General features: G+C 45.3%; 1 long non-coding RNA gene across 4 annotated transcripts in view; it reads left to right on the top strand.

Moving 5' to 3' along the window:
• Positions 1-16218, top strand: part of LOC117367484 — a 101412-nt gene extending 85194 nt beyond the window's left edge. For 3 of the 4 annotated variants that reach the window (XR_004540773.1, XR_004540770.1, XR_004540772.1), the window contains 2 exons: positions 13831-13963; positions 15669-16218. This is a non-coding gene — a long non-coding RNA (uncharacterized LOC117367484). The remainder of the gene's footprint in view (positions 1-13830; positions 13964-15668) is intronic. The other variant, XR_004540771.1, reaches the window with a different exon arrangement.
• Positions 16219-16672: the final 454 nt, after the last annotated feature.

The raw sequence follows: 16672 nt of genomic DNA, 5'->3' as shown, positions 1-16672 counted from the left end.
GAAATAGCTAAGAAGAAAAAAAAAAAATTTAAATTGAATCAGGTTGGGCAGACTGGATGGACCATTCGGGTCTTTATCTGCCGTCATCTACTATGTTACTATGGATGGGGCCACTGCCCTGCAAGGAAAGGATAAAGCGGCTAGGGCTCTTCAGCTTGGAAAAGAGATGGCTCAGGGATGATATGATAAGGGGTCTCAAAAAGTGGAATAAAGTGGAATGAGTAAAGTGGAATGAGTAGATGTGAATCGCTTGTCTACTCCTTCCAAAAATACTAGGACTAAGGGACATGTGATGAAGCTACTAAGCAGTAGGTTTAAAACAAACTGAAGATATTTCTTCACTCAATGTGGAATTCATTGCCAAAGAATGTGGTGAAAGCAGTTAGCTTAGCAGGATTTTAAAAAGGCTTGGCTAATTTCCTAAAAGAGAAGTCCATAAGCCATTATTGAGATGGCTTGGGGGAAATCCACTGCGTATTTCTAGGATAAGCAGCATAGAATCTGTTTTTTTCTTGAGATCTTGCCAGATACTTGTGACCTGGGTTGGCCACTGTTGGAAACAGGATACTGGGCTTTATGGACCTTCAGTCTGTCCTAGTATGGTAGCGCACCAGCAATGCTCTAGCACTGCTCGCGGGCTTACCCCGGCAATCTGCCACAATTTGCCCAGGTGGAAATAGGAATTTGTATCGGAGAGGGGTGGACTGTGGCAAAGGAACAGCGCTGAGGAAGCTGTGAGCAGTGCTTGAGCATTTTAAAAGGTGGGGAGGCTTTGGAATGGGGTGGGGAGAAGGGAACGACATCCTGGCCCTTGGGGGGGTCCCCTGAAGTTGTGGGACCAAGGGCAACTACCCTGTTAGCTCCCTTCCCTAATGCTGGCCCTGCTTAGTACGCAGGAAGATCCTGCATTAAAAGCACGATAAGCTCAGATTGTACTTCCCTTTAGTAAAAGGACCCCACAGGTGGCTATGCATCTTTATAAAATAGCTCCTAAGTAGACACCTACTTGCTATGTTAAAATAAGCACCCTGTTATAAATATACCCTTCAGTATCTGAATCAACTTTCCAAGTCATGCAAATATTCTCAGAAGAACCAATCTCAACAATATTATAGCTTGCTCTACACCAGTGGTCTCAAACTCGCGGCCCAGGGGCCACATGCGGCCCGCCAGGTACAAATTTGCGGCCCGCAGCCTGTATTAGTGCTGTCTGTACTAGTGCTGCCCGCTCTTTTCAGCGTCCTACGGCTTCTCCTCAGCCTCCCCCGCTCTTACCTTCAGATAATTACCGCAGCTTGCAGAGAGGATTGCCGGTGCTGTCATTCTCAGCAGCATGTTCCTTCTGCCGCGATTCTGCCCCTGAAGTCAGAAGAGGGGCGGGATCGTGGCAGAGGGAACGTGCTGCGGAGGCCGATGGCAGCTTGCAAGGAACGCTACAGCACCGGCGATCCTCTCTGCAGGCTGTAGTAATTAGCTGAAACTATGACCAGGAGGCGGTGGAGGGGGGGAAGCTGGAGGATGCTACAAAGAAGGGGGGAACATGCAGGCCTTTGGGGGGGGGGGAAAGATTTATAAACTATAAAGAGTTTTACCTCATGCAAAATTGTCATTTCTTTAATAAGACATTAACTATTTTTTCTGCAGCCCTCCAAGTACCCACAAATCCAAAATGTGGCCCTGCAAAGGGTTTGAGTTTGAGAACACTGCTCTACACCAATGTCCCACAAACTTTGTGAAGCCGCGGCGCGAGGCATCAGTGCCGTTGTCAAAAGCTGTTTTTGTAGACTACGGATGATCAGATCACTCGCAAATTTTCTTGACACCTCTTCTTTAAAAACCCTAATTCATTCACTAATAATATCAAAACTCGATGACTGTAACTCATTATATAAGGGAATTACACAAAGAGAAATAAGACGCCATCGGATTATTCAAAATACCGCAATAAAAATGAACACCAACAAAAGAAAATTTGATCATGTCACTCCACTTCACTTCTGGCTGCCCATAAACCGTAGAATATCGTATAAAAAAGCCCTAATAATCTTCAAAGTTCGAATGACAAAAGCACCCTCCTTTTTGGAAAGAACTCTTACTCCTCACATTCCATCCAGGTCATTAAGATCCCAGGAGGAACACTTTCTTTCAATCCCTTCTTTAAAAACCATCAACACCCCAACGGGATACAATATTTTCTGTGACTGCCCCCCCCCCCAGCCTCTTCCCCCCCATCTATGGAACTCACTACCCGCTCATCTAAGAGAAGAAACTAATCTAGCTAGATTTAAGGGTAATTTGAAATGCTTTCTTTTTAAACATGCATTCGAACAGTAAAGCTAAGAGAACCCCCCCTCCCCCACTCTAGATGGATTTAAAGGTAAATTAAAATGCTGCCTTTTTCAAGATGCATTAGAACAGTTGAGCTACAAAGTAGAGAATGACACGGTGACAAAATTCATCACCGTCCCCGTCCCCGTGGATAACCGCGGGAAACCATCTTCATGTCATTCTTTAAGGAAAGAGGGAAGAATCAGAGTATGAATGGCCACAACCACTGAGCCTCAAGCTCTGCTTTGAAGAATGCTGGTGTAGAAGGACTGAGGTTGAAACAGACACTACAGAATGACAGTCTCTGGTATCCAGAGCAGATATTGTGATGTCATAATGCCTCATTCCACCAGTGCCTAAGAGCCAATCACATCAGTGATGTCACAATGGCTTCATTATCCTTGGCTCCCATAAGAATCAGAGTATGAATGGCCACAACCACTGACCCTCAAGCTTTGCTTTGAAGAATGCTGGTGTAGAAGGACCGAGGTTGAAATAGACACTAGAAAATGACATGGGATTATTTCCCGCGGTTATCCGCGGGGACAGGAACAGTGACAAATTTTGTCACCATGTCATTCTCTACTACAAAGTCAACAGGTTCCAAGTGCTTTCACCTATCGCTACTTCCCTATTTTTTTTTCTTATCCTCAAGAATTGTATTTCTACCCTCCTTCCTCTTGTTCCTGTTATTGTACTAGTCTACGTTTTAGTATTTTTTTTACCCAAATACTATCCCCCCTCTTCTACGAAACTGCGCTAGAAACTCTATGAGCGTCGGGAGCAGCGCGGGCCATTCAGCGGGGCTCTCTGCGCTGGAAACTGCTAGCGCAGCTTCATAGAAGAGGGGGGTATATATGATCATGCGTTTTAATCAAAATTTTATTAAACTTGAAACATGATCCGAAAGTGCGCGGGCAGCAATGCAATGACGTCAAGAGCATGTGTGAAATCATCACATTGACGTCCGCGCTTGCGCGAAGACCTTCCAGACAGGGCCCAGAGCCGCCAGCGGGGGGTGCTGGAATGGAAGGAGGCACAGAGAGAAGGAGAGGCGCTGGCGCCGGCTGACTGCCTACAGGATGCGCCTATCGCCGTGAGAGGCGTGTCCTGTAGGCAGTGCGCCGGCGTTTCTCCTCCCCGGCATCTCACGGCTTACCTGGAATCTTGGGCAGCACACTAGTGTGCCATGGCACACAGTTTGCGATACACTGCTCTACACCAGTGTTCTTCAACCCCCGGTCCATGGACCAGTGCCAGTCCACAGAAATTTCCTGCCTGTCCACAGGGTCAGCACGTGCATCAGGCCCAAAACAGTGTTCTTCAACCACCGGTCCACGGTGCGATCGATGCGGCATTATCTTCAAGCCAGCTCCCTCTTCCTAACTGATTCAGTGCACAAAGCCACGGGCAGTGGCTCCTACGCATGTCCTGCGCCTGAACCAGAAGCCTTCTCTCTGACGTTGCAACGTCAGAGGAAAGGCTTCCAGATGAGGCACAGGACGTGCAAGGTGCAATTAGTACTATTAAGGAGGCAGTGTCTGGGGAGGAGATTGGGTAGAGATGGGTGGGGTCTGGCCCATGACTTACCCCGTGTTCTTCAACTGCCTGTACACGGACCGATGCCAGTCCACAGAATAATTATTTTATTTTGGCCGGTCCATAGGTGTAAAAAGGTTGAAAAACACTGCTCTTACCGTGCCATTAGCAACGATATCAAGGTTATCTGTGCCACCTCTGTCTCCCACACTGATTTCCCAAGTGTTTATAACTTGATTCTTGTTTCGTTTTTATGGACTCAGAAGGATAATTGAACCAATCCATCTGCTGCAAGGCCGTCTTATGCTGGAATGAATTGTTTCTTGTTTTTATGACCTTGGATTTAATTATTGGACATTCAGCTAGAGGCCAAAGCAAATAGCTCCTGAATGGTAGTTACAACTCTTTACAAGACTGGTGGGATGCGCCATATAGAGAGAGCAATTTTCAGAAAGACTTAGCATGATACAGAGCTTCCTCTGCTACCGTGGTTGAAAATTGTAGCTAGAAATAGCAGAGAGCTTTCACATCCTGTATACAGCGCTTTCAAATGGTTTAACTGAGGCATCATTGGGAAAAGGGAGGGTTAGACATTGTCATTTTCAACTGCATGTATAATCCTTACCCTGATCAGACATCTTATATATGGCTAATTGATAGGCAGATTTCACTGGGGTAACTAACTGGTTAATATTACTTTCAAAATTAGCTGCGTGAAATGATGTGGTGGCCGGGTTAGTCCACTTTCCAAGGTAATATATAGAAATAAAACAAAAAAACAAAGGAAATAATACCTTTTTTATTGGACTAACTCAATGCATTTTATGATGAGCTTTCGAAAGTAGCCCTTCTTCTACAGATCAGAAAATCAGCTGCAAGGGTCATGCACATACAACATCTCAGGCTGTTCAAAATGATTCCCTATTTTGTCGATATTCAAAGTGAGTTAACTGGCCGGGAACAGCCACTGACCAATTACCTCACTTTGCAGAGAGACGTAACCAGTAGAAGAACGAAGGTGTTGATGCCCCTGTATAGGTCATTGGTGAGACACCACTTGGAGTATTGTGTTCACTTTTGGAGACCGTATCTGGTGAAGGACACAAAAAGGCTTGAAGCAGTCCAGAGGAGGGCGACAAAAATGATAGGAGGTTTGCGTCAGTGAGGAGAGACTGGAAGCCCTGAATACCTAGGGACAGGGGAGATACGATTCAGACGTTCAAATACTTGAAAGGTATTAACATAGAACAAAATATTTTCCAGAGAAAGGAAAATGGTAAAACCAGAGGACATAATTTGAGGTTGAGGGGTGGTAGATTCAAGAGCAATGGTAGGAAATTCTACTTTACGGAGAGGATGGTGAATGCTCTCCTGAGAGAGGTGGTGGAAAGGAAAACGGAGACGGAGTTCAAAGAAGCGTGGGATGAACACAGAGGATCTAGAATCAGAAAATAATAGTAAATATTGAAGAACTAAGGCCAGTACTGGGCAGACTTGCAGTCTGTGTCTGTATATGACCGTGTGGTGGAGGATGGGCTGGGTAGGGCTTCAATGGCTGGGAGGGTGATGGACTGGAGTGAGCTTTGACAGAGACTTCAGTAGTTGGAACCTAAGAACAGTACCGGGCAGAGCTTTGAATTCTTGCCCAGAAATAGCTAAGACGAAGAAGAAAAAAACCAACAACAAATTTTTAGATTGAATCAGGTTGGGTAGACTAGATGGACCATTCGGGTCCATCATCTACTATGTTAAAATGCAGCAGCTATTCGGTCATTTGCAGTGGCATTTAACAGATTATCTTTGCTGAAGATGACTGGTTAACACCAAATTTCAAGACGGCGATACTGGCAGTGGTGTAGTAAGGGGAGGTGGGGCAAGATGGACAGTCCACCCTGGGCATCATGTTTGTGGGGTTGGTGGCACTCCTCCTCTTCTCCGCCCCCTGCCGCATGGATCGTTGGAGAGCGATCCTTGAGCATGCACAGACTATCTTCCTTGACTGTAGATGGTCTGCGCATGCGCTGGCCCTCCGTGCTTGGCAGAGCAAAAAACTTTTTTTTTTTTGCTATTTTTTTCTTTGCAAGCCCATGGTTTTAACCTGCTTTAAGCCCGTGGGTTAAAACCATATCTTGCTGTGTCGTATGCACGGAACAAACTGCCCGAGTCGTTACGTCAGGCGCTGTCTCTGGTAGTATTCAAATCCAAGCTAAAAGCCCACTTTTTCAATGCTGCCTTCAATTCCTAATTCCCACTCACCATAACATTACCTGTGTCCATCCTATCATTTTTTCTGCAAGAAACTCCCCAGCCCCTATAAGAACATAAGAATTGCTGCTGCTGGGTCAGACCAGTGGTCCATCCTGCCCAGCAGTCTGCTTATGCGGCGGCCCCTAGGTCAAGACCAGGGCTCCAAATGAGTCCAGTCTCACCAGTTTAGCATGAACTTGTCCAACTTTGTCTTGAAACCCTGGAGGGTATTTTCCCCTATAACAGACTCCGGAAGAGCGTTCTAGTTTTCTACAACTCTCTGGGTGAAGAAGAACTTCCTTACGTTTGTACGGAATCTATCCCCTTTCAACTTTAGAGAGTGCCCTCTCGTTCTCCCTATCTTGGAGAGGGTGAACAGTCTGTCTTTATCTACTAAGTCTATTCCCTTCAGTATTTTGAATGTTTCGATCATGTCCCCTCGCAGTCTACTCTTTTCAAGGGAGAAGAGGCCCAGTTTCTCTAATCTCTCACTGTACGGCAAGTCCTCCAGCCCCTTAACCATTTTAGTTGCTCTTCTCTGGACCCTTTCGAGTAGTACTGTGTCCTTCTTCATGTACAGCGACCAGTGCTGGATGCAGTACTCCAGGTGAGGGCGCACCATGGCCCGGTACAGCGGCATGAAAACCTTTTCCGAACTGTTCGTGATCCCCTTCTTGTTCATTCCTAGCTTTCTGTTCGCCCTTTTCACTGCCACAGCGCATTGTGCAGATGGCTTCATGGACTTGTCGATCAGAACTCCCAAGTCCCTTTCCTGGGAGGTCTCTCCAAGTATCGCCCTGGACATCCTATCTGTCTATCCAATTAGATTGTAAGCTTTTCTGAGAAGGGAACATCTATTACATGATGATTGTACAGTGCTGTGTACATTTTTCAGCACTACAGAAATGAAAAATAGTAGTAGTAGGGTTTAGGATACCCACCAGCTCAGGTATTGTAAAACTTAAGTGTGTGTGTGTGTAGGGGGGGCTGCCTATTTCTTGTCTAGACCCACCCAAAATCTGCTGTCTGGCTATTTCTCTGAAGAAGCAGTTTACAATAAATTAAAATTACTTTAAGAGGAGCTCATTCATGGAATATCATATTTGGGCAATAACTTATAGAAAATTTCCACCAGTATGAATAATTATCAGTTATAAATTTCTAAAAATTTCTTCATACAAAATGATTCAACAGTGTGTCATTTCAGCTGATTTTTTTCAACACAAATTCATGCTTCGATCTTCAGTCACTCTGTTTCAGGAAGGCCATTAAGTCACAGATCCTCTGTGTCAATTTTTCTGCTGGTGTCTAAACCGAAAGAAAAAAAAAAAAAAAAAAAAAGCCTCATTCTTAAATGCCAAACAGCTAAACAATCAACCAGTCAGAAAGTGAAATTGAAAATGCCCAATCAGCAAAAGTAAATGTCATAGTTATAAAGAGATTTAATACTTAATCCAATAGGATGTATTGATTTTTGGTCAATTCACACAAATGGAGGAACTGGAGTATCACGAATACAAACACGCCATTCAAACCCCAGCTGCCTAGGCTGAGTTTACTGCCTTGTTTCCTGCCTAAATGAAACACTTCATCTAAAAGGAGTACAAAGGCCTCAGAAGCCGCGGAGCTGTGAAGGAAGGAGCTACATGTGCACACTTTTATCACTGGCCGCTGGAAAAACCTCCTTTTTCTATTAGGCGTAGATTTTAAACGTGAATTTTAAGCATAAGCTTTGCACTGACTGAAATTTGAAAAAAATGTAGAAAATATAGAAAATGCTTATCTTAATGCTGGAGAACAAAAAAATTGACCCAAAGATTTCACAAAGAAAAAAAATCCAAGGGAAACCAAAGAAACACTGTGGAGAGATGATGTTCCTGAAATGGACTTTATTCAAAATGCATACATATGTAGCAAGCCACATTAACACCTTAAGGACCTAGTCCGCTGGGAGCACTAGACCCAACACAGTCCGTGTTTCAACAAACTTGTCTTCCTCAGGGGTCCCTGCTAGACCTAGGGTGGAGGATACGTGGAAAGGCTAAACAATCCAAAAATACAATTGCGTAGACGCTCCGTATGAAATGCGCTTCAATAACCAAGGTTTAATGCCTGCTGATGATCTTTGGGCATCCCTCCTGCCGGAGGATGTCTTTGGGGGGTGGCGGTAGGAGGAATTGGGTACGCCTCCTGCCGCCAACATTCGTGGATGGGGGATGTCTTTGGGGGTCCCAGCAGGAGGGACTGGGCATCCCTCCTTCTCACAATTTTCGTGGGGGGTAAGGGTTACTTGCTATAGCCGCTGAACTGATTGCAGCAGGGAGAGTCCCTTGTAGCCAATCAGCTCAGCAGCAACACAGTTCTCTAACCGGCGCCAGTTAGAGAGTCGTGGTGGTTAGACAGCTTAGGGTGATTTTGTATAGGCGGCCCATATGTGATTCTCAAAAGCCACTTCGGCAGCTTCTGAGACCAGGTGCCCTATACAGAATACGGGCCTCAGTCCTAATGGCTGGACCGTCCGCAATCTAAAGATCCATTGTTGTTCCTGTCTCAGGAGCATAAGCTTCCGATTCCCTCCACGCTGTTGTGATGATCTATGATGAAGCATCTCAAATCTTGAAAACCATGGGAGAGTTGTGTACAGTGCTGCACCATTGGTGCCTCCATTAAGCCTTGCGATATGGCACTACAATGTTCGTTGACCCTGATGCGAAATTTGGAACAAAATGATTAGAAAAATACAATCACCAAGCAACAAAAGTAAGACAAATGATTTATTTTCATTTTAGTAATTAAAACATGTTGGTACTGAGAATTTTCTTCTGCTGTCTTTATTTGCCACTGTACGAGTATAGAAGAAAATGTAAGGAGGGACGTTTTATGTGATTACAATGTTAATTGTGATTAATCATGATTAATCAATATGCAGCCCTCATTTTTGATAAAATAAAATTAAAATTTGTTCTCTATAGTTCAAATGCCAATAATGATCCAACTCTCTCTCTCTCCCCCCCCCCCTCCCCGGCATGCCAACAGGTACATGATCAATTACACTCCAATAACAGTCTCCCATATAATAATAATAATAACTTTATTTTGTATACCGCAATACCACAAGCAGTTCAGAGCAGTTTACAGAGGAAGAGACTGTACACAGATAGCGATATTATAGAAAAAACTTTCAAATTACATTAGTAAGCCGAGAGTAGTTAGGTATATCCGGAAGCATTTCAGAGATACGATGAGGCAGGAAGGAGTCAGAGAAATTTATCAAAGAGATAGGTTTTAATTGATTTCCAGAAGGATTGGTAGGAGGGTGAATTGGAAATGAGGATGGTTAGACATTTATTCCATTTGTCTGCTTGGAATGACAGTGATCTATCAAGGAATCTCTTGTAGATACAGCCCTTCAGGGAGGGGAAGGCGAACAGATAGGCATGACGTGTGCAAGTGGTGCCTGGAAATTCAAAATGGTGTGACAGGTAGACTGGGGATGAGCCAGTTATGGTTTTGAAGCAGAGGCAGGCAAACTTGAAGATGACCCTTGCCTCCATCAGCAACAAATGTAGTTTTCTGTAATACGGGCTTACATGATCTGACTTTTTGAGACCATAAATGAGGCGGACGGCAGTATTCTGAATGATTCTCAATCGTTTGATGGTTTTCTTAAAGGATCCCAAGTATATGATATTGCAGTAATCTAACGTGCTTATGATTAGAGATTGAACCAGCAGTCGAAAAGAGAGGAAGTCAAAATAGAAACATAGAAACATAGAAACAGACGGCAGATAAGGGCCACGGCCCATCTAGTCTGCCCACCCTAATGACCCTCCCCTACCTTTGCCTTGTGAATAGATCCCATGTGCGATCCCATTTGGCCTTAAAATCAGGCACGCTACTGGCCTCAATCACCTGCAGTGGAAGACTATTCCAGCGATCAACCACCCTTTCAGTGAAAAAGAATTTCCTGGTGTCACCTCGTTGTTTCCCGCCCCTGATTTTCCACGGATGCCCTCTTGTTGCCGTGGGTCCCTTGAAAAAGAAGATATCTTCCTCCGCTTCGATGCGGCCCGTGAGATACTTGAACGTCTCGATCATGTCCCCCCTCTCTCTGCGCTCCTCGAGCGAGTATAGCTGTAGTTTGTCTAATCGTTCTTCGTACGGGAGATCCTTAAGTCCCGGGACCATCCTGGTGGCCATTCTCTGCACCGACTCCAGTCTCAGCACATCCTTGCAGTAATGCGGCCTCCAGAATTGCACACAGTATTCCAGGTGGGGCCTCACCATGGATCTATACAAAGGCATAATGACTTCCGGCTTACGGCTAACGAAACCCCTGTATGCAACCTATGAGCTGTCTTGCCTTGGATGAGGCCTGCTCCACCTGACTGGCAGCCTTCATGTCCTCACTGATGATCACCCCCAGGTCTCGTTCTGCTACCATTCTTGCTAGAATCTTTGATGGTACGGAGTTTCCAGAGGGTGCAAAAGCATTTTTTAACGTGAGCGTTGGTGTGGTCTTCAAAAGTCAGGCACCGGTCCAGGATGACTCCAAGGATTTTGATGGTAGAATTGATTGGGTAAATTAACCCGTTTAATTTCAAAGAGGTATTCGATAGCTTGCGGTTAGGACTTGCCAGGAAGAGCTTGGTTTTTTCTGGGTTCAACTTTAGTTTGAATTGTGTAGTCCATTGCTCTACCTTAGTGAGAACAGATGAGGTGAATTGTTCTGTCTCTTGTGTCAGTGAGGTTACGGGAATGATAATTGTAATGTCATCTGAATATATGTACGATTTCAATTTTAAGTCAGATGGCATATGTCCCAATGATGCCATAAGAAGCTACTATCAATTTAGGTTCAACAATTCAGGGTCTGTTGATTTTTCAGCTGAAAAGAGCCACTCAAAACTGTTATTAGTCTTGGCAAAGTCTCGGCCCTTCTGGCAGCGGATTCCAGAGCGTTGGAACTAGAGGTCTGCACGGGAACGGGGATCGCGGGGATCCCGCGGGTTCCCCCCCTGGCCCACGGGACTCCCACGGGGACGCCCCCTGGCCCACGGGACTCCCACGGGGATGCCCCCCTGACCCACGGGACTCCCACGGGGACGCCCCCTTGCCCACGGGACTCCCACGGGGATGAAAACAACCTACCTAAATTCTGGCGATGCAAGCATGCAGCTTACATTACAAGTCTGGCGTCGCGTCGGGAAATAGCCATGTTGAGCAGTGAGCTCAGCACGTACACAGATGAAAGCCTTGCTTGCTGATTGGTCCGGCGGCCCCGCCCCACCGTGCCGCCGGACCAATCAGCAAGCAAGGCTTTCATCTGTGTACGTGCTGAGCTCACTGCTCAGCATGGCTATTTCCCGACGCGGGCATTAGGCTGTTTTTTGTCATTTCGGGTGGGGGATGGCAGCGGCAGCAGCAGCCTGAAAAAGAAATCATCCTGGCCGGGTTCGGTGTCATGCTCCGGAGCTTCTACAGCCTTCCTATCTCCCTCTCCCTTCTACCTGCGGCTCTCTTCGGCAACGATTGACACAAGCTTCTGGCGTCGGGGCCTACCCTCTGCGAGTCCCGCTTGTTTCAACTTCCTTTTTCCACAAAGGTGGGACTCGTAGAGGGAAGGCCTCGATGTCGGCAGCTTGTCTTGATCACCGCTGCTGACGAGTTGCTTAAGAGAGCCGCGGAGCAGGGGGGTGTTGCCAGGTGCAGGTAGAAGGGAGAGGGCCAGATGCAGGACTCGTGGGTGAGGGAGGAGAAGAGAGAGGGGAGAGAAACAAAAGGAAATATTTCATACTGGGTTGGGCCGGAGTGGAGGGAGGGTGGAAAGATTCTGGCTACAGGGTGCATTAACAAAGGAAAAGGGGGGAAAGCTGAAAATGGAGATAGTGGCACAAAGAAGAGAAAGAGTAAGCAGGACCTACTGAATAAGGATAGAGATACAGAGGGGACATGAAGAGGAGGTGAAATAGAGACATAGAAGTAATGCTGAAAAAGTATGTGTGGGGGGGGGAGATAAAGACATTGAAAGGGCAAATGGTGAATATGGGGTAAAGACAAGGACAGAGACAAATGAAGATTCTGAAAAAGTGGTGAGATAGGGATATAGGTGAGATGGACACAAAGAAGGGTGATGCTGGAAAATAGGTGGAATGGTAATTCTGACAGACACAGAAGGGAAATGCTGGATCAAGGAGAGATGGGGCTCAGGCTGGATGGAATGAGGAGAAATGCCTTGTTGGCCCGGAACTTCCTCTCCTACGTCAGAATTGACGTCAGGGAGCGGAATGCTGGTCAGCGCGACGCTTCTGCAGGGAAAGCTTGGGACAGCGGTGGCTTGGGGACTATTCCCCGATGGCGGTGGCAGCAAACCGAGTGGCTTGGGGGAGGGCACGGAGAAAGAAAGAAAGGGGGCAGACAGAGAGACAGAAAGAAGGGGGAACAGGGAGACAGAAAGAAAAAGTTGGGGGAGAGAATGAGGTCTGGAGGAGAGGAAACATACAGGAGGCTGAAAGAAAGGAAGAAAGATTGGATGCACAGTCAGAAGAAGAAAGTGCAACCAGAGACTCATGAAATCACCAAACAGCAAAGATAGGAAAAATGATTTTATTTTCAATTTAGTGATCAAAATGTGTCTGTTTTGAGAATTTATATCTGCTGTCTATATTTTGCACTATGGCTCCCTTTTACTAAACCGCAATATTGTTTTTTAGCGCAGGGAGCCTATGAGCATTGAGAGCAGCGCGAGGCATTCAGCGTAACTCCCTGTGCTAAAACCTACTATTGTGGTTTAGTAAAAAGGGAGGGGGTGTATTTGTCTATTTTTGTATTTTGTTACCGAGGTGATATTGCATAGAGTCATCTGCCTTGGGAAATGTATATGGCAGATATCTTTGTTTTGTGTTCAAAAGAAAAGGAAATGCATTTCTGGTTTTATTTCTACAGTGTTGAAGTACTTGTTGGCCCTTGCTGTGACTGGTGGGGATCCCCAAGCACCGCCAGCAGAGGACCTCCTCTAGAGATGGTCAGAACTCCCCTCCACCAAGCGCAGCAGTCGCTGGCAGCATCCATGAGCCACTGAGGTGCCAGCATCTGTGACTCAGGGACGCTACTGCTGCCTGCCAAGCTTGGCAAAAGGGACCCCAGGCCAACTGCAAAGGAAGTCCTCAGCTGACAGTTTGTGGGTTCTCATCAGCTGAGTATTTATATTTTATATTTACATTAGAGGTTCTGGTAGAAACCCATTTACAAAGTATGTATTCTTCCCAATTAATATTTCCAAATTAATAGTCTCTTTGCTTATTTGTAAATGGGTCTCTACCAGAGCCTTTAATTCAGTAGCATAATTAAATAAAATAACTATTTCTGAAGTTTATAGGGAAGGATGGTGACGGAGGGGATTCCTCGCGGGGACGGGTGGGGACGGAGGGGATTCCTCGCGGGGACGGGTGGGGACGGAGGGGATTCCTCGCGGGGATGGGTGGGGACGGAGGGATTCCTCACGGGGACGGGTGGGGACGGAGGGATTCCTCACGGGGACGGGTGGGGATGGGTGGGATTTTGGCGGGGACGGGTGGGGACGGGTGGGATTTCTGTCCCCGCGCAACTCTCTAGTTGGAACTGCTACCAAAAATTCTGTCTTGTTGTACATCCCAAGATGCCTCTGCTCTTCTAGAGCTCATCGGCAAACTTCCTTCTGTTACCTCTTCCAACTAGGGCATACTCCTCTGGTCGATCTGAATCTTTGCAGGACTTGAAAATCAATGAAACAGTGATTGAAAGGCTATGGTCAATCAATGCTTAATGGAGAATACGTGATGCAGTAAACACAAACCCCCAATAATGTGAGGTGGGTTTTTTTTGTTTTGTTTTTAATGAGCAGAATACATTTAATAGCCTTAGCTGGTCACCCCATATAAGCAGAGTTGTAATAAACTGCTCATAATCATCGTAAAACTTCCACCGCATCCCAGGCAACCCAGTCACCATATTATTTGCACTGGAAATCAGACCTTACTAATCTAATTCTGTGCATCAATGCCTGCTGAGCTGGGCCAGTCTTAAATTTTAAGTAGGTGTATCACAGTATTGTGCAGCATGAACTAAAAATATACACGTTACCTTTTCCCACCGATATGCTGCTTGTTTTAACACCATTGGGCTTTTTGTCAGTGAGATGCTTTCTTTGCATGCAAACAATAATGCTTGCATACAATATGAGCCTTCTCCAGCACATTACAATCTTAGAGGTCCTTTCACTAAGGTGAGCTAATCAATTTAAAGACCGCTATATGCTAAGGTGCCCCTTATATTATATATGCATCGTAGCATTTAGCGCATGCTAATCTTGAGCGCGTGCTAAATCAATTAGCGTGCCTTAGTAAAAGTTCCCCCTATAGTTATATTGCAGGGTTCATGAATTCTCAGTCCAGCGTAAGATCATCAGGAAATACGAGGGTCATTTCATAAATAATGCACACTATTTTTAAAAAATATGCACGTTTATTTTTTTTCAACTATTTCTTTACAATCCTTCAATATAGTCTCCCTGCTTTGCAATGACTGAGTCCCAATGTCCGGGAAGCTTCATTATTCCATCCAAGATACCGTTTTTGTTCAGTTGCCGAATGGCTCTGGTACGGGCGGAAAAAAGCTCTTCCGGAGATGCAAAACGATATCCACACCTAGGTTGTTTCAACTTTGGAAAAAGGTCGAAGTCTGGTGGACTCATGTCTGGACTGTAGGGAGCATGAGGTAACACCTCCCAGCCGTATTCGCGTAGTTTTTCAATGACTAGTGGAGAGCTCCATCTTCCCCACGACCAAACTCAATCAAAACTCAAGCAAATGATTTTTGCTTATGATCATGGAGGCATCATCATTACAGACAAAGTTCCATGTGGAAGAAGTGTCACAGCAGTGTATTATTGTGATTTTATTTTTGCAAAAAATGCATAAAATCCAACCTCAGTTGCTCTTGGCTGGGCCACTCATTCTTCACGACAACGCTCACCCACACATAGGGAATGTCATCATTGAAAAACTACGCGAATACGGCTGGGAGGTGTTACCTCCTGCTCCCTACAGTCCAGACATGAGTCCACCAGACTTCGACCTTTTTCCAAAGTTGTAACAACCTAGGCATGAACATCCTTTTGCATCTCTGGAAGAGCTTTCTTCCGCCGGTACCCGAGACATTCGGCAACTGAACAAAAAACGGTGTCATGGATAGAATAATAAAGCTTCCCGGACGTTGGGACTCGCTCATTGCAAAGCAGGGAGACTATATTGAAGGAGTGTAAAGAAATACTTGAAAAAAAAAAAACTCCCCAAAACACGTACATTAAAAAAAATAGTGTGCATTATTTATGAAATGACCCTTGTATTTTAAACAGAGCATCTGTTTTTGAATAGCGTTTTTCAAGGCATTGCACAGGCATCTTGTCCAGCAAGTCAACGTCTCAGGAGAACAATTTCATTGGATCTTTGGGTTTGTGACAAGAGATGCTAGAAAGTTATTCCACAGGCATTTATTTTATTTTTTGCTTGTTGCAGGTTTCCGGGTCTCGCTGCAAAAAGCACAATGCCAGCTGTGGAAACCCTGAGAGAACTTTTTTTGGGGGATCATTCCTAATGCCCTTTTCACCCCCTAGAAAACTGAATAAGTGTGGGAAAAACTCTATAAAGTAGGAGTTTTAAAAATGACAGTGAAAAAGTTCAGGAACATGTCCAATGTGTCGACGTGTACCTCACATGGGATCAGAGGCTTCTGACAGAACGATTGCATTTCCCATCATGTCTTAATGCTAGGATTTCAACCCTCCTGGTAAAGGGCTTGTCTGCCTGAAACACACGCTCTTTATTTATCTGACAGTTTTGCTGCAGGGACATAAGGGATATCATAGCTTGACAAGGTTCAACAATGTTTGATTGTTTCACCATCATTCTTCATGCCATTTGGCTCCTGGGAGGGAATGCAGCGCACGCCACGTTTTGCAAGTACCACTACAGCGCAGGATGTAAAGCAGGGGTAAGGAACTCCGGTCCTCAAGAGCCGTATTCCTGTCGGGTTTTCAGGATTTCCCCAATGAATATACATGAGATCTATTTGCATGCACTGCTTTCAATGCATATTCATTGGGGAAATCCTGAAAACCCGACTGGAATACGGTTCTCGAGGACCGGAGTTCCCTACCCCTGATGTAAAGGGATTCAGAATCTAGCCCCAAGTTCTGTGTGTAACTTCTAATTAGTGTCAATTAGCATCAATTATGACATGTTAATTGCCTATTATTGGAGTCAATTGATCTCATTAAACAATTAAGTTGTGCATGCAAATTAGCTATAAGTACCCATTTCCATGCACAATTTGAGGCGCCATATACAGAATTGGGGGGATAGTGCATAATATCTCAGCCCAACCAAGAAGGTTGGGCTGAGATATTATGCACTATCCCCCCATGCATATGGTTCAGTCAATGATCTGACACAATGTCAAAACAGAGAATTTTGTTTCTGCAGATTGGCACTTAATGAAATAAGGTAATACTCTTTTCAGC

Source organism: Geotrypetes seraphini, chromosome 10 (assembly GCF_902459505.1).
Source record: "Geotrypetes seraphini chromosome 10, aGeoSer1.1, whole genome shotgun sequence".
Classification (NCBI taxonomy): domain Eukaryota; kingdom Metazoa; phylum Chordata; class Amphibia; order Gymnophiona; family Dermophiidae; genus Geotrypetes; species Geotrypetes seraphini.
This window is presented reverse-complemented; position numbering and strand designations above follow the sequence as displayed.